General features: G+C 45.5%; 1 protein-coding gene across 22 annotated transcripts in view; it reads left to right on the plus strand.

Moving 5' to 3' along the window:
* Positions 1-4,259: 4,259 nt before the first annotated feature.
* Positions 4,260-18,431, plus strand: part of LOC147107799 (sodium/myo-inositol cotransporter-like) — a 38,603-nt gene continuing 24,431 nt past the window's right edge. For 3 of the 22 annotated variants that reach the window (XR_015080884.1, XR_015080878.1, XR_015080877.1), the window contains exons 1-2: positions 4,275-4,414; positions 14,795-14,919. The gene's annotated coding sequence lies outside the window, so the exon portion shown is untranslated. Of the gene's footprint in view, positions 4,415-14,794; positions 14,920-15,318; positions 15,364-18,431 lie in introns of all 22 variants that reach the window. The other 19 variants (XR_015080873.1, XR_015080874.1, XR_015080879.1 and 16 more) reach the window with 13 other exon arrangements.

An 18,431-nucleotide genomic window follows, 5' to 3' on the forward strand; every position in this document is an offset into this window, starting at 1 on the left:
AGGTTTGACATCTTCCTTTCCGGAATCTACCGTCATGGTGTTTAGTGAATGCCAGTCTATCTTTATTTTCCTGATCCACTCCCGTCCCAGAAGTGGTGGACCTCCCTCAGGCAACACATACAGGTCCATCCTTTGGTGCTCTTTGTCCTTGTATCTCACCTTGACTTCTATCTTTCCGATGGGGTATACTTTGTGCCCCGTGTATGTCTTCAATACTAGTTCCGTATCCCGTAGGGGAATATGCTTGAATAACTTTTTATAATCATGCTTATTCATGACCGTCAACGCCGATCCGGTGTCCACTTCCATTTTCACTTGGACTTTTGCAATCTGTAGTGTGATCCAGATAGCTTGTCGGTCAGCTTCATTACTCACATTGTGAATTCTCAGACTATCCAGTTCCTTGCAGTTGGAGTGTGAGTCCGAATTCTGTTCTTCCGGACTCTTCCTAGTCACCTCATGTACCTTTCTGTACCTCTTTTGTGGTGACTCATTATTGTTGGTCTTCTTTCCTGACCGGCATACCTTAGCTATGTGACCGAGCTTGCCACATTTCCTACATTCCTGGTTTTTAAACCAGCATTGGTTCTGGTCGTGTGTTGTCTTCCCACAACGATAGCATTTCGTTGTACCTGAAGTAATTTGCTGCACCCTGAGTGCCGCTGCCTTTAGCTGCATTTCCGCAGTTCCTTTCGCTGTGGCTTCGTTCGATGCAGCAATAAGGACAGCCTTCTCAAGTGTAAGATCGTTCTCTTCGAGCAGTCGTTTTTGTGTTTCTTCCTTCGACATTCCGCACACGAATTTGTCTCGCAATGCCTCTGTCAGATTCCCTCCAAACTGGCAGTGTTTCGCTAGTCTACGCAGTTCGACCAAGTATTCTGCGTTGCTTTCATCTTTCCTTTGCGTTCTCGCATAGAATTTGAATCGTTCCGCCAACATCAACAGTGTGGGGTTCAAGTGATCCTTCAGAACAGCCACAATATCATCGAAAGTCTGATCCGCCGGTTTAGCTGGTGATAGTAGATGCTTCAAGAGCCCGTATGTCTTCGCGCCCATCGAGTTTAGCAAGGTTATAGCTTTGTCATCTTCTTCTATTTTATTGGCCTCACAATAGATCTCAATGCGCTCCACATACGTGGCCCAGTCTTCTACCTCGGAATTAAAATCGTTGATGTTACCACGCTTAGGCATCTTCCTCTCTTCCTGATAACACCACGAATTATTTCTTTAAATTTTCTTTTTTTTTCCAAGATGGCGGTTGCCGCGAAAATGGCGGTTTCCCGCGCTTATCTTTTCTCCCCGCCCACTTCAATGGCGGTTTCCCGCTTCTGTCGTCTTCTCCACCTAATGGCGGCTTCCCGCGTTTCTTCCCCTGGCGGGAGGGGTACACTTTCCCCACGGGCGACGGCCGCTGGCTTTCAGGTTCACAGCCTGCGCGTCGGCTTCAGTGCTTTCCCTTTTCTCGGCAGGGCAACCGGCGCTGGGTACACCCCGTTGACGGCGAACAGTTTCAGCCACTGGGCTGGCTCTCGCTCAGTTCCCCTTGCTCGGGCTCTGTCTCTCTCCCGCTCGCTCGGCTCTACCGGCGCTGGGTACACCCCGTTGACGGCGAACAGTTTCAGCCGCTGGACTGGCTCTCGCTCAGTCTCCCTTGGTCGGCTCTGCCTCTCCCGCTCGCTCGGCTCCCAATCGCGCCTCCCAGCCCTTTCGCAGTCCGGTGCTTCCCTCCCCGGCTGCGGCTGAGTTTTTATATCTTCCCGCGCCTACGCTCCCGGTCGCAGCGCTTCGTGGCTTCGGTCGCTGCCCGGCCTTTTTCGCCGGTCACGGTCTAGCTGTCTCACGACGCCGTTGCGTCCCCAGCCTGTCTGTACCGCGGCTTCCTTGCTCCACGCTGCCCCAGTCTCAGCGCCTCTGGGCCCGACTTCTGTCCGGCTCCTTTCCCCCTCGACCGTGGTCGAGTGCACCGCCCTTATCCTCCGGTTATTCTTTTTACTTTTTCCTTACTCACAGTCACCGTGGCCGGCTTGCTTCTCGTGCTGATCGGCTCACTCCTCACCGTGGCAGAAGGAACAGTCAGTGCCTGTTGCTGATGGAAGTCTTTGTCTCTGAATTCTTCCTCCTTTCCAGCTCTGCAGACTCGAGTTTTCTCCCAGCAGAATGACGAGGACGGTTGCCTCTTCTCGACGCTCGTTAACTGCTTCGGAAGTATTGTTGCCGCAGGGTACGATCGGACTCGTCGCCACTGTAAAGTCTGTGGGTTGTTTAGTTAATTAATACACAGACTCCAAGAGTAACTTAAAACAGGACTTTACTATTCGAAGGTCAGGGCGAATCTGCCCAATAATCCTGACACAGCACTTATATACCGGTGTGGTCACCGTCGGTATTACAGTATACAGAAGCCAACAAAGTAGTGCAACACCTAAAGTAGTTCTCTTAAAGGTGGACGGTTACATACAATAGTTCTCTTAAAGGTAGACGGGTACATACACGACAGTAAGCATGCAGGTGCAGCAGGCGGTTAAGAAGGCAAATGGTATGTTGGCCTTCGTAGCAAGAGGGTTCGAGTACAGGAACAAGGATGTCTTGCTACAGTTGTACAGGGCCTTGGTGAGACCGCACCTTGAGTACTGTTGTGCAGTTTTGGTCGCCTTACCTGAGGAAGGACGTTCTTGCCATGGAAGGAGTGCAGCGAAGATTTACCAGGCTGATACCTGGGATGGCAGGAATGACGTATGAGGAGAGATTGTGTCGATTGGGCTTATACTCACTGGAGTTTAGAAGATTGAGAGGGGATCTCATCGAAACTTATAAAATTCTGTCAGGCCTGGACAGACTAGATGCAGGAAGGATGTTTATGATGGCTGGGGAGTCCAGAACCAGGGGTCATAATCTAAGGATAAGGGGTAAGCCATTTAGGACTGAAATGAGGAGGAATTTCTTCACCCAGAGAGTGGTGAACCTGTGGAATTCTCTGCCACAGAGGACGGTGGAGGCCAGTTCATTAAATATATTCAAAAAAGAGTTGGATATATTTCTTAAGGCTAAAGGGATCAAGGGATATGGGGAGAAGGCAGGGACAGGGTACTGAATTGGGATGATCAGCCATGATCTCATTGAATGGCGGAGCAGGCTCGAAGGGCCGAATGGCCTACTCCTGCTCCTATCTTCTATGTTTCTATGTCATCAGAGGCGGCCAGCCGACCCGATCGCACTCATTGGACCGGCCTGCGCGCACCAATGAACTTAACAAGCTGATTTCATTAAAATCAGACATCATCAGCTGATTCCACCGGAGGTGGCTCCGGAACCCACCTACCACGCAACCCGACTCCAACCCGCCTTGGTAATTAAAATTGAGCCCTATGCTTCTAAACCAGGAATTCTGTCTGCATTTTTTTACTTGCACTGCCACCTTTAATGAGTGAGGTAGCTGCACACCAAGGGTCCCTCTACTCCATTTAAAATCTTACCATGGGAGGTGGGCTTAGTTTCCCTATTCTTACTGCCAAAATGTATTTTTATATTTGTTCCTGGGATGTGGGCATCACTAGCAAGGCCAGCATTTATTGCCCATTCCTAATTGCCCTTGAGAAGGTGGTGGTGAGCCACCTTCTTGAACCGCTGCAGTCCTTGTGGTGAAGGTACTCCCACAGTGCTGTTAGGGAGGGAGTTCCAGGATTTTGAACCAGCGACAATGAAGGAATGGCGATATATTTCCAAGTTAGGATGGTGCGTGACTTGGAGGGGAACTTGGAGGTGGTGGTGTTCCCATGCGCCTGCTGCCTTTGTCCTTCTAGGTGGTAAAGGTCGGGGGGTTGGGAGGTGCTGCCGAAGAAGCCTTGGCGAGTTGCTGCAGTGCATCTTGTAGATGGTACACACTGTAAGCCACGGTGCGCTGGTGGCGGAGGGAGCGAATGTTTAAGGTGGTGGACGGGGTGCCAATCAAGCGGGCTGCTTTGCCCTGGATGGTGTTGAGCTTCTTGAGTGTTGTTGGAGCTGCACTCATCCAGGCCAGTATTACCGCACATTTCTCTGCATTAAATCAGGTGTGCAGTGAAGCCACCTTGTACCAGAGGCTGAATTCCACGTGTCCACCCACTAACATGGCCCACTGACATTCGAGAACCCGGGAGGGGGGGGGGGGGGGGGGCTGTTCCAGATTCCGAAGGAGGTCACGATTGACCAATGGTCAGCGAAACCCGCCCAGCGCACTCGGATTGGCACAGCCCTCGACCAATGGCGAGCCTGGCCCCGCCCGTCGCGCTCGGCGATTGGTTGGCGTCCGCAGCCGAGCGTTCTTTCCCCTTTCCTCCGTGGAAAAATCGGTCATTTGTTTTCCCCCGAAATTCAAATCTAACGGTAGGAGCTGCGCGTGTGGCTGGAGAGGGGGAGATCGCTCGGCTGTTAGCCGGTGAGTTGCACCATTACTGGCAGCGGGTTGAAATATTTCGATCGCGATGTTAGGGGATCAAGGCAAGGCGCTGTGTTTTGTCGGGAGGGGCGAGGAAAACAAATAATCTTCGTGGGCGACAACTGTAGAGAGGGAAAGAAAAATGGCCCTGGCTCCTGAGGCGGCATTTACACTCTTTTCCAATACGGCTGATTTTCTTCCAACCGTTTCGGTAACGTCGCCTAACTCCAGGGCGTAATTTCTTCCCGCCGATTTGTTTTTTGTGTGGAAGTTTTCTTCACCTTCTGCTCGAAGTTTCCTTCCCGTGCGCCACTCTCTCTCCCCACCCACCTTTCTACTCGAAGCTTCTTTCACCATCACACGCCCACTCTGGTTTTCTCGAAGTTTCCCACCCCGACGACCCAGGTTTCCTTTTTTTAAAATTATTTCTCTATCTGGAGGAGGAGGCCGTCAATCTCTTCTCGAATCGTCGTCATCGTTTTCTCTTTGTCGAAATTCCCCACCGCTCGCCCTCCATATTCTACACCTTAAACCAACCCCATCACGGCCCGCCTCGCCCATCTATTTTGTTTAAAAAAACGGCATCTCCAAATTCTCCGGGGGGATGGGGGTTAAATTTTTTTAAAAGGTTTTGTGATTTTTGTTGATGGCGGTTATTGACACCGGTGCGCAGTGGGCTGGTCGTTAGGGGTGGGGGTGGGGCGATCGCGCGTTTTTTCGCCCAAACATACGCAGCACGAATTATCGAGTGACAACGGCGCAGCTCGGAGTTGTCACGGCTGTTGACGCCAAGGCGAGCGATCGCGCTGTCTCAACAACCGGAGCTCCCGGTGCCCGAGCCGCCGCCGCGCCTCATTTGGCGTTTAGCTGGATGCAAACCCACCAGATCAAACCTAAGCGCCCTCACCGCCACCCCCACCAAAAGCCGCCGGGCGGTACTTGGAGCCACCGACCACCACCACCAGGCGAGTTGGTCGAGTCCAAACTCCCTCAGCCTGCCCCGATCGTAACAACAGAACATACTTGGAAACACCGAGCAGGTCAGGCAGCATCGATGAGAGAGAGAGAAACAGAGTCAACGTTTCGAGTCGGGCGACCCTTCGTCAGAAGGGGATTAATAGTTGCTCTGAGACCAAGGCTGTAATTGAGAGGGAGGATTGGCACCAGGGAGGGGGGAGAGAGCAACAACAAGCATTCCCCCGATTGAAGATCCAGTTAAACGAGAAAGGTTGAGGCTCCCCTAGCGTTTTATTCCGATCCCGCCTCCATTTTACAGAAAATACTTGCACCCGGGAGCATTTTGATTTTAAGTTGAGTCTCTGTATTCTTTGTTGCCTCGGGTGGTGAGGTGAGGGCGTCATATTTTCAAACCAGCTTGAAAGCCCGGGAAGGAATATTATTGGCTGGGAAATTGCATCTCCATTTGTAGAATCGTTTTCCCGGACTGTTTGAATCTCCACCGGATCTGAAGTCATTGTGTTGTTCTTGCTTCAGATATAACTTTATAGCAAATGTGTAGCTTTGCCAGAAATGTAACAGTATTTAATATGCCATCTTGACAGTTTCATTTTTGTGAAGCAGAAAATAAATAAAGGGCTGGTCCAGCCCATAGCAATAGGAGTATACTGCCATTGAGGTTCTGCTTCTTAATCTTAAACTGAACTCATTGAAACACCCCTTTGTAGAACCTGAAACCTATTCCTATCAATGCCATTGATTCCCACATGAAACACGACTGCTGGCTGCTTGCCCTCATATATTCCAGGACCTTTTTATGTTGTCTCTGATGTCCCTGCCCCGGCACCTGGGAAGCAACATGGACTCTGGATTACAACTACATAAGAATCGATCTAAACCCCTGACTATAGAATTCCCCAGAATCACTATTTGCCTCCTCTTACTACCTGTACTGTTTCTCCCATGGCTCCTCCGTGCAGTGTAGTCATTCATGGCATTCCCCAGAATCACTACTTGCCTCCTCTTACTACCTGTACTGTTTCTCCCATGGCTCCTCCGTGCAGTGTAGTCATTCATGGCTACCTTCCTCTTTAGGAACATAGGAATTGCTAGATGATAAAAGACCAAGGTCCATCTAGTTCACCACCTACCATCCTGGGTCGTCGCATGATGCAAATAAAAATTATCTTTGTAGCCTTTTTTGTCCACATCACTGGTACCTAAACAGTTATACCTATTAGACAATTCCAGCTCGACACATGATCCCCTTTCTACCCTTGCATGTGGCTTCCTAACCTGCCTGCTGATGGTCATTCAGCTTCACTACTCCTAGCAACCTGTGAAGTGACAACCCTCTGGAATGCCTGTTCCAGAAGATTTTCTCCCTCCCAAGTGTTAGTGTGTCCAGTTGCCTCTTAAGGCCTGGATTGTGGCTAGATAGATACCTTGGGCGTGTGCTATTTTCCACTGCAAGATGAAACACTATCATTGTTTCTCTTGATGAATAAACTAGCAAAATAAACATTGTTTTTCAAAAACCAGCCAATTGCAAATCATGTTTATAATCTCATGGTTAAAGCAGATGTTGGGTGCTCCAGCCAATTAAGATGGTATGTGAGCCATAGCCTCCTGTTGTATCTTCTGGATTTCTGTTGCCAGGAGCAGTTCAGATTGGGAATCATATAGAAACTTATAGCACAGAAGGAGGCCATTCGGCCCGTCATGTCTGTGCTGGCTCTTTGAAAGAACAGTCATGTTTCGTTCCACATCCTAAGTGTGACGAATGCTTCAGTTCACTTGGGAGACTGCAGGTCCAAGTCAAGGTGTGAAGAAAGGACCCTGTGGGATTAATCTTTCACATTTGTCATTATGAATGTGTGGTACAAGCAGTGGCAGAGAACTGTTAAGATTTTGGAGCTTTCATTTTTAAACAGATACAGTAATCTAAGTGAAGTACAGTAATTACTTGAAACTGTGTTTTTGTTTTGTTTGATCTTAAATACAAATTAGTAGTTTTATTTTGAACTGTGATAGTTTCTGTAAGTCATATAATGATAAGATCATGTATTACTACCAGTGCATACCCTTACCGTAAAAGGGTTCATTGTATGCCAGCAGGCTATCTTACATACTTTGTGTATAAGATCAAGTTTTGGTTCCTAGAAAGTGCATGGATGCTTATGGAAGATGAGTTTTGCTTTGAGCTTGATTTAAAAAGTATTGGGGCAGAGTCCAAATCAAAACTGTGGCCCCTCCTGCTGTTTCTGAAACACAGGATGTTGACTGGAGGCTCTCCATGCTGTAAGCAAAACACCAATGTGTGTGTGTTTGTGTTCGTTCAAAGAGAAGGGTGTGCTGACCGATATTTTTCCCTTAACCGCGCACAAAAAATAGATTAACTGTTCTTGATAGCTATCTGTCAGATCTTGCTCTGTGTAAATTAGCTGCTGTTTGCATATAGAATCATAGAATGTTTACAGCACAGAAGGAGGCCATTCAGTCTGTCGAACCCGTGCCGGCTATCTGCAAGAAGCACTTCAGCTAGTCACACACCCCCGCCCTTTCCCCATAGCCCTGCAAATTCTTTTCCTTCAGGTACTTATCCAATTCCCTTTTGAAAGCCACGATTGAGTCTGCCTCCACCACCCTTTCAGGCAGTGCATTCCAGATCCTAACCACTCGTTTTTCTGATTGTCGCCTTTGGTTCTGCCAATCACCTTAAATCTGTGTCATCTGGTTCTCGACCTTTCCGCCAATGGGTACAGTTTCTCTCTATCTACTCTGTCTAGACCCCTCATGATTTTGAACACCTCTATCAAATCTGCTCTTAAGGAGAACAACCCCAGCTTCTCTAGTCTATCCACGTAACTGAAGTCCCTGATTCCTGGAATATTTTTGTAAATCTTTTCTGCACCCTCTAAGGCCTTCACATCCTTCCTAAAGTGCGATGCCCAGAATTGGACACAATACTCCAGTTGAGGCCGAACCAGTGTTTTATAAAGGTTCATCATAACTTCCTTGCTTTTGCACTCTATGCCTCTTATTAATGAAGCCCAAGATCCCGTATGCTTTTTTAACCGCTGCAAATTTTGAAATTGTGCCCTGTAGTCCCAGGTCCAAGTCATTAATATATATCAAGAAAAGCAGTGGTCCTGGTACCCTGGGGAATACCACTGTATACCTTCCTCCAGTCCGAGAAACAACTGTTCACCACTACTGTTTCCTGTCACTTAGCCAATTTCGAATCCTTGCTGCCACTGTCTCTTTTATTCCATGGGCTTCAACTTTGCTGGCAAGCCTATTATGTGACACTTTATCAAACACCTTTTGGAAGTCCATGTACACCACGTCAACCGCATTGCCCTCTCTGTTACCTCATCAAAAAACTCGATCAAATTAGTTAAAACGCGATTTGCTGTTAACAAATCCATGCTGGCTTTCCTTAATTAATCCACACTTGTCCAAGTGACTGTTAACTTTGTCCCTGATTATCGTTTCTAAAAGCTTCCTCACTACCAAGTTTAAACTGACTGGCCTGTAGTTGCTGGGTTTATCCTTGCACCCTTTTTTGAACAAGGGTGTAACATTTGCAATTCTCCAGTCCTTTGGCACTATCCCGTATCTAAGGGGGATTGGAAGATTATGGCCAGTACCCCCGCAATTTCCTCCTTAATTTCCCTCAGCACCCTAGGATGCATCCCATCTGGTCCTGGTGACTTACCAACTTTTAAGTACAGACAGCCTTTCTAGTACTTCCTCTATCAATTTTGATCTCATTCAGTATCTCCACTACCTCCCCTTTCCCTGACTTTGGCAGCATCATCTTCCTTGGTGAAGACAGATGCAAAGTACTCATTTAAAACCTCTGCCTCTGTGCGTAGGTCTCCTTTTTGGTCCTTAATCGCACCCCCCCCCCGCCTTACTACCCATTTACTATTTATATGCCTATAGAAGACTTTTGAATTCCCTTTTATGCTAGCTGCCAATCTATTCTCATACTCTCTCTTTGCCCCTCTTATTTTCTTTTTCACTTCCCCTCTTAACTTTCTATATTCAGCCTGATTCTCACTTGTATTCTCAACCTGACATCTGTCATACGAGATCTTTTTCTGCTTCATTTTACTCTTATCTCTTTTGTCATCTAGGGAGTTCTGACTTTAGTTGCCCTACCTTTCCCCCCTCATGGGAATGTACCTGAACCATCTCCTCTTTAAAGGTAGCCCATTGTTCGATTAAAGCTTGGCCTGCCAATCTTTGATTCCAATTTACCCAGGCCAGATCCGTTCTCAACCCAATGAAATTTGCCTTCCCCCAATTAAGTATTTTTACTCTAGATTGCTCCCTGTCCTTTTCCATAGCTTATCTATCTAAACATTGATACAGGAAACTTTCTGGTATCCGGCACTGACGGGACCGAGCTGGTGCCGTACCATCAAAACTGCCGTAGAAACCAGCGCTAATGTTAAAACATACGGAGCTTTTGACCTCTGAATCAACAAACCCTGTTGCTTAGCAACAGCTTCAAAACAGTCGGCCGCAGCTTAAAAGCGTCTCTGTAGCTAAGCAACAGCTTCAGCTAGACCTTGCAGAACCTGACTGGGGGGGGAAAAAAGCAACGAGAAGTAAAAAAACTTATAGGAAACGGCTCCTGAATTTTGCCGGTAGATAGAGCTTTCCGGACATTTAACCTCCGGTTAAACGAAAGTTTCCTGTACTATGATCACTGTTCCCTAAATGTTCTCCTACTGACACTTGTTCCACTTGACCTACCTCATTACTCAGCACCAGATCCAGTAATGCCTCCTTCCTCGTTGGGCCAGAAACGTACTGATCAAGAAAATTCTCTTGAACACACTTCAAAAATTCTTCCCCCTCTCTGCCCTTTTACTAATATTAGGATAATTGAAGCCCCCCATTATCACTATAGTTCTTGCACCTCTCTGTAATTTCCCTGCAAATTTGCTCCTCTATATCTTTACCACTAGTTGGCAGCCTGTAGAATACACCTAGTAGTGTAATGGCACTTCTGTTATTTCTTAACTCTAACCAAATTGATTCCTTCCTTGACCCCTCCAGGACACACACACACACTCCAGCACTGTATCATTCTCCTTAACCGATACTGCCACCACACCTCTATTTTCTTCCCTATCTGTCCTGAACCCCTTATATCCAGGAATATTTAAAACTCAATCCGGCCCTTTTTTGAGCCAGGTCTCCATTTACGCCGCAACATCATATTCCCATGTCACTATTTGCGTCTGCTGCTCACCAACCTTATTTACCACGCTTCGTGCGTTTACACACATGCACTGTAAACCTGTCTGAGACCTTCTTGTATTCTCTTTTAGTCTGACCCCACCTAATACCTTACTATTTCTTACTCTAGTGCTATCAGTCTCTCCCAATCCTTTGTTTCTCCTTTCTAATGCTACATCCTGGTGCCCATCCCCCTGCCAAATTAGTTTAAACCCTCCCCAACAGCACTAGCAAACCTCCCCGCGAGACATTGGTTCCAGCTCTGTTGAAGTGCAACCCATCTGGCCTGTATAGGTCCCACCTCCCCCAGAACCAGTCCCAATGTCCCAGGAATCTGAAGCCCTCCCTCCTGCACCATCCCTCCAGCCACGCATTCATCTGCTCTATCCTCCTATTTCTATATACTCACTAGCTCGTGGCACTGGGAGTAATCCAGAGATTACTACCTTTTTGAGGTCCTGCTTTTTAGTTTCTTTCCTAGCTCCCTAAAATCTGCCTGCAGGACCTCATCCCTCTTTCTACCTATGTCGTTAGTACCGATATGGACCACGACCTCTGGCTGTTCACCCTCAGTGTTCTGCAGCTGCTCAGTGACATCCATGACCCTCGCACCAGGGAGGCAACATACCATCCTGCAATCGTGTCTGTGGCTGCAGAAACGCCTGTCTGTTCCCCTAACTATCAAATTCCCTACCACTATGGCTTTCCCGATCATCCTCCTCCCCCTCTTTCCCGCCCTCCTCCCCCCCCCCCCCCCGGACAGCTGAGCCACCTGTGGACATGGCTCAGGCTGTACTCACCAGAGAAACCATTGCCCTCACCACTGGTTGGAGAGCGAGATACACTGAGAACTCCTGCACTACCTGCCTGGTCTTCCTTGTCTGTCTGGCGGTCACCCATTTCCTCTTTGCTTGCACACCCTTACGCTGCGGGGTGACCACCTCCTGAAATGTTCTATCCACGTAGCTCTCAGCCTCACGGATGTACCACAGTGACGTCAGCTGCTGCTCAGTCTCCAAAACCTGGAGCTTAAGCTCCTCCAGCTGAAGACACTTCCTGCACACGTGGTTATCCAGGACACTGGAAGCATCCTGGAGTTCCCACATGGCACAAGATGTGCATTCCATGGGACTGAGGTGCCCTGCCATGCCTCTACTTAATAGATTATTAACTAACTTAACAGAAATAAACTCAAGACTTAAAAAAGAACATTCCCCAGCTACTCACCAATTTGGTTTTTTTCTCTCTTCAGCTCCTTCCCTGTGCTGACGTCACTTACCTTGCTCCCTGACGCTCATACTCCATCCGGGCTCTCGGGCCTACCTTTACCTCCGGCCGCTCCTCTCGCTCTCTCCTCCTTCCCCTTCTGCTCCAAATTCCCAATTTAGCCCTCTGTCTAGAAGCACTCCATTTAGGATCACTCTGCATCCCACTCATCCATGCCTTTGTTACCTCTAGAGTTGACTATTCCAACACACTCCTGGCTGGCCTTTGTATTTCTACCCTCCTCAAACTTGAGGTCATCCAAAACTGTGGCCCGTGTCCTAACTCGCACCAAGTCCTGCTCACCCATCTCCCCTGTGCTCACTGACTTACATTGGCTCCTAGTTAAGCAACCTCTCGATTTTAAAATTCTTATCCTTGTTTTCAAATCCCTCCATGGCCTCGACCCTCTTATCTCTGTAATCTCCTCCAGTCTTACAATCCCCCGAGATTTCTGCACTCCGCCATTTCTGGCCTCTTGAACATCCACAATTTTAATCGCTCCACCGTTGGCGGCCATGCCTTCAGCTGCCTAGGTCCTAAGCTCTGAAATTCCCTCCCTAAACCTCTCTACCTCTTTCCTCCTTTAAGATGCTCCTTAAAACCTACCTCTTTCTGCCCATACATCTCATTATATGGCTCGGTGTCAAATTTTGTTTTGATAACGCTCCTGTTAAGCGCTTTGGGATGTTTTACTCTGTTAAAGGCGCTATATAAATGTAAGTTGTTTTGTTGTAACGATGACTGCACATCAAAGGTAATTCATTGATTGTGAACTATGTGGACAACCTGAGAATGTGATACGGCACTATATAAATACAAGTTCTTTATCACATTTTATGGTGAGGTATTGTTCACCATGTTGCTTGGGAGAAGTTTCTTGGGAAGACTCTAATGAACAACTAGTGATTGCCCTATTTGCACGGGAGGTAAGAGGGTCTCTGAGTTTGCCCAGGAATGACAGCTGAAACAGAGCTGATCCTCTTTGGAAGACTCAGTAATCTGATGCTTGAGCCTGGCAGGCCACACAGTACTTAAGGGTATTGATGATTGAGTAGCTAGTTTTGGGACCTCAGGGCATAGTCCTGTCACTGGGGCAGGGATCCTTTCCACCATACTCCATATAACCTTACAAGGCAATGCCCTAATAGACTAATCCTAGCTTGTATCCTGTGCGGGTATTTGACAGTTAAACTGCAACATGACTCCTATATGCACATAAGGATTGTTTGTCATGAAGATTTTGCTGAAGTGTCAGCTTTGGAGCAGTGGTAGCACTCTCACCCCTGAGTCAGAAGGTTGTGGGCTCAAGTACCAATCCAGAGACTTGAGCACATAATCAAGGCTGACACTTCAGTGCAGTACTGAGCGAGTGTACACTGTCGGAGGCGCCGTCTTTCGGATGAGACATTAAACTGAGGTCCTGTCCCTCCTTGGGCGGATTTAAAAGCATGGCACTATTCAAAGAAGAGCAGGGGAGTTCTCCCCAGTGTCCTGGCCAACATTTATCCCTCAACCAACATCATTAAAACCGATTATATGGCCATTATCTCATTACTGTTTATGGGACATTGCTGTGTGCAAATTGGCTGCCGCGTTTCCTACACTACAACAGTGACTACACTTACAGAATTTCATTGGCTATAAAGTGCTTTGGGAACGTCCTGAGGTTGTGAAAGGCGCTATATAAATGCAAGTTCTTCTTTTCCTTCTTTCTTTTCCTCTTTCCCCTCTTTCTTTTCCTTTTTCTCTGGCCAAAAAGCACTATTTTTCTATTTCCATTATAATCAATTACAAATTTGCCACTTAGTGTGTTAAGAACTCTGTGTATTTCAGGCACAAACAGGTGTTTTTACTCAATAGTTCACTACTTCAATAGTTAAGCTTCTTGCTTAAATCCTACAAATCGATGAAATGTTGACTGTTGAATTTGTCCAGTTATTGTTTGATAATGTTCAGTTTCTCACCTCTCCGATCTCTTTCCCTTCTCCTGGCTCTGAATGGTCATCAACTGGTTCAGTTGCCCCTACTCTCCCGGAACTGCTGTGGCTTCCTTCCCTCTGAGGACACTCCTTGTCCCCAGATACCCATTTACCTCACTGCCATGCCAATTGTTTCCATGTGATCCAAACACCTGCGCTCCTCTCAAACTTCTAGCGGGTGGGATCTTAGCTGCCAGACACCATAAAGTTGTTGCCAGTCCTGTGCAGTGCTCTGACTGCAAAGTACAGGTGTATGGACCTCGGCTCTGAACGTTGGTACACTCAAAATACTTACTCTCTAGGCTCAGGCATCACTCGCTACTTGGTGGCAGTTGTGTTTCCCTTTAAACTGTTCATTGCATATAGCCGGCAAACCGCGTTAGCACCAGCACGCTTACTGTAAACAGTGGAGACTGTACTATGTTTCACAAATGTATTATTTATGATGCAAGTTATATGGTCAAATTATATTGTGTGACAAATGACTGCAGAATAATACAGTACTCTAAGAATATATTAACTACAAACTAATGTAAATGTCAAGTACAAACCACAATAATACTTGATATGTAAGATACTTTTTTGTCTACTCCAAGAGCTTATCCTTGTAGCTCAAATGCTGTGTTCTTATTTAAAGCCCAGTTTTTAGTTTACAGTAGTCCAAGTTTATTATATGACTAGACAGAAGGTTTATCCAGTGATAATTTCTTAGTGAAGGACTTTTAGGGAAATCATGTTTGTTATACCCATGCTACAAATTCAGGAGTTTGATTTACTTCGATTCAAAATGCAGCAAGGTTCAAGTTCAGTTACAGTAAATAGTCTACTCAGCTTCAAATTGCTACACTGTCGACATTGATTCAAAGAGTGATTAATTCAAAACTCTCTAATCAAAAGTATGCTACATGCTGTACTTTAGGTTGTGTACCTGACTGACTGAAACTGACTGCATTCTTTGCAAAAAAGGTTGTGATCCTGAGACTGACCCATTTTCCGTAGGTGAACTGCAGTGCTCACTTTTCAAAACTGCTGTTAACTAAGAGGGTGAGTGTTTTTTAACCAGAGGTACCGATTTCTATTGATCTGTGAAATATATTCTACAGAATTTTATAGGTTAAACAATGGAAGTTGTTGCTTTGATTTTCTAGAAGTAAATAATATATTTGTCACGGTAATGCTGTTCCATTGGTAAGTGAATTATGATGAGGTTCTTTCACGAGCAACTGAGTTTGTGTAACAAGGTTCTACGGTATTCATTGCTGTATCTCCAAATAAACTTTTTTGTATTTTATTCAAAGCGTAATGTAAGTTCTATATTATATGTAAGCTTGGCAATTGTTTTTTAAAATTCATTTATTTGCAATATTTCTGTACATGTGTACAAAATAAGGTAATAATTTTAAAAGTTGTGATGTTTGACAATGCTAGAATCTGTCCTTTTAGTAGGAAACAGAGTTCACCTGTGCTTTCTCGAGCTGTTTGGGGCTGGTAAGTGACGCATGAAAAAGTTACAACCCAAGTTGTTGCTTTTAGTGATCTTTTGAAATGTTGGTTTGCAAAAGTATAGTTCAGGCACAACAGAGACACAGTTGCTTCTGTTTGCAAATATTCTCACTGCTGTTTCACCACTGGAAGGTGAATGTTATTTTCTTTTAAAGCTAGAGGTGTATATGTACTTAACAGTGATGGTACTTAACCCAGTTACTTGCAATTGTAGAATCTAGTCTAAATTGGGATCTTTGGAATTTTGCATCATCTTGGGGAAATGTGGGCAGAAACTTAAAAAATCTGTTTTTGTGGCAAATGCTTTTGCTCTACCCAGAACCATCGCACAGATACTGACATTCAGTTCCGTCAGCTTGGGAACTAGGGCTGAAGTCAGCACTAAAACCCTCAATGGCGAGGCTGGCTCTGACATTGCAACACATAAGATGGAGAACCCATCAGGTTAAAATAAATCAAGCCAAGCATGCTTCTTTGAATTCAATTTTCAATTGAAATTTATAAAACTAATATTGATAGATTTTTGTTAGTCGAGCGTATTAAGGGTTACGGAACCAAGTTGGGTAGATGGAGTTAAGATACAGATCAGTCATGATCTAATTGAATGGCAGAACAGGCTCGAGGGGCTGAATGGCCTCCTCCTGTTCCTATGTTCTATTTTATCCCATTGGCTGCAGTGGGTGGACAATTCTAGATGCAAAGCTGGTATTCCATGGAGGAAGCCAAGGGTATCCAATCACAGAAACCCCACAATGCAGATAGAGGCCATTTCGGCCCATCGAGCCTGCACCGACATATACTGGAATCCATTATTAAGGAAGTGGAAACAGGGCACTTAGAAATTCATATGATTAGGCAGCGTCAACATGGTTTTATGAAAGGGAAATCGTGTTTGACAAATTTATTAAGAGTATTTTGAGGATGTAACTAGCAGATTAGATAAAGGGGAACCAGTGGATGTAGTATATTTGGATTTTCAAAAGGCATTTGATAAAGGGCCACACGAAAGGTTATTGCACAAGATAAGGGCTTGTGGGGTTGGGGGTAATGTATACTAGCATGGATAGAGGATCGGTTAAAGGACAAAACAGAGTAGGAATAAACGGGTCATTTTCATGTTGGCAGGCTGTTATTAGTGGGGTGTTGGGGCCTCGGCTATTTACAATCTACTATATTAATGACTTGGATGAAGGGACCGAGTGTAATGTATCCAAGTTTGCTGACGATACAAAGCTAGGTAGGAAAGTAAGTTGTGAGGAGGACACAAAGAGCCTGTGAAGGATATAGACAGGTTAGGTGAGTGGGCAAGAAGGTGGCAGATGGAGTATAATGTGGGGAAATGTGAGGTTATTCACTTTGGTAGGAAGAATAGAAAAACAGAATATTTTTTTAAATGGTGAGCAGCTATTAAATGTTGGTGTTCAGAGGGATTTGGGTGTCATTGTACACAAAACGCAAAGTTAACATACAGGTACAGCAAGCAATTAGGAAGGCAAATAGCATGTAGGCCTTTATTACGAGGGGGTTGGAGTACAAGAATAAAGAAGTCATACTATAATTTTATAGGGATTTGGTGATACCACACCTGGAGTACTGTGTACAGTTTTGGCCTCCGTACCTAAGGAAGGATATACTTATCTTAGAGGGGGTGCAACAAAGGTTCACTAGATTGATTCCTGGGATGACAGGGTTACACCATGAGGAGCGATTGAGTAGAAACTCTTTGGAGTTTAGAAGAATGAGAAGTGATCTCATTATAAGATTCTGAGAGGGCTTGACAGGGAGGATGTTTCCCTGGACTGGAGAGTCTAGAACTAGGGAGCATAGTCTCAGAATAAGGGGTTAGCCATTTAGAACTGAGATGAGGAAAATGTTCTTCATTCTGCGAGTTCTAAATCTTTGGAATTCTCTACTCCAGGGGCTGTGGATGCTCAGCCGTTGAGTATATTCAAGGCTGTGATAGATTTTTGAACTCTAAGGGAATCGAGGGATATGGGGATCGAACGGGAAAGTGAAGTTGAAGTCGAAAATCAACCATGATCTTGTTGAGACTGGAGGGGTCGTATGGCCAACGCCTGCTCAAATTCCTTATGTTCTTAATGCATTTTTTAAAAAGCTAAATCTTGAATTTTTCAGTAGCTCGGCAGGTAGAAGTAAGTAGCTGAGGTCCTGCGTTTGTTTCTTTAGTTTGGTTACTGATCATAGCTTGGACAGTGGCAGGGTTACAAGAATTAGGTACAGCAGCTCTGGATTAGGGAAAGGAAAATCAGACAGGGTTCCTGCTCTTCATCACTTCAACCTATAACATCATTTCCTATATCAAGTAGCTCCAGAGTAGTGCTCAGACTTGTTTGAAGCCTGTCCTTCTGTCTACAGTGGAATTGCTCTGGGGAGTTCTCTATGACGTGACTGGTATTACTGGTAATGAAGGAGACCTTCTTTCCAGTTTCCATGCCAAAATTTATGCAAAAAAAAAACTGAATAAATAAGATGAAACTTGATATTCTCTTCCATAAAAAGAATGAATAATTTGAATAAAACTACTCTCTTTCCCTGTAACGTTCTCTTTAAGAAATGCAAACAGCTGATCTGTTTCTCAATATTGTAGACTGGAACAACATGCTGAATTCATAGAATCTTACAACACAGAAGCAGGCCATTTGGCCCATTGTGCATGTGCCAGTTCTTTGAAAGAGCTATCCAATTAGTCCCATTCCCCTGCTCTTCCTCATAGCTCTGCACATTTTTATTTTTCAAGTATTTATCCAGTTCCCTTTTGAAAGTTACTATTGAATCTGCTTCCACCACTCTTTCAGGCAGTGCATTCCAAATCATCATAACTCGCTGTGTAAAAACAAATTCTCCTCCTCTCGCCTCCGGTTCTTTTTCCAACTATCTTCAATTTGTGTCCTCTGGTTACCAGCTCACCTGCCAGTGGAAACTACATATTGACTCTTCTCAAACTCTTCATAATTTTGGACACCTTTATTAAATCTCCCTTAACACACTCTGCTCTAAGGTAAACAATCCCAGGTTCTCTAGTCTCTCCAAAT

Source organism: Somniosus microcephalus, chromosome 14 (assembly GCF_052327205.1).
Source record: "Somniosus microcephalus isolate GS21.2 chromosome 14, FLI_Smic_1.0, whole genome shotgun sequence".
NCBI classification, from domain to species: domain Eukaryota; kingdom Metazoa; phylum Chordata; class Chondrichthyes; order Squaliformes; family Somniosidae; genus Somniosus; species Somniosus microcephalus.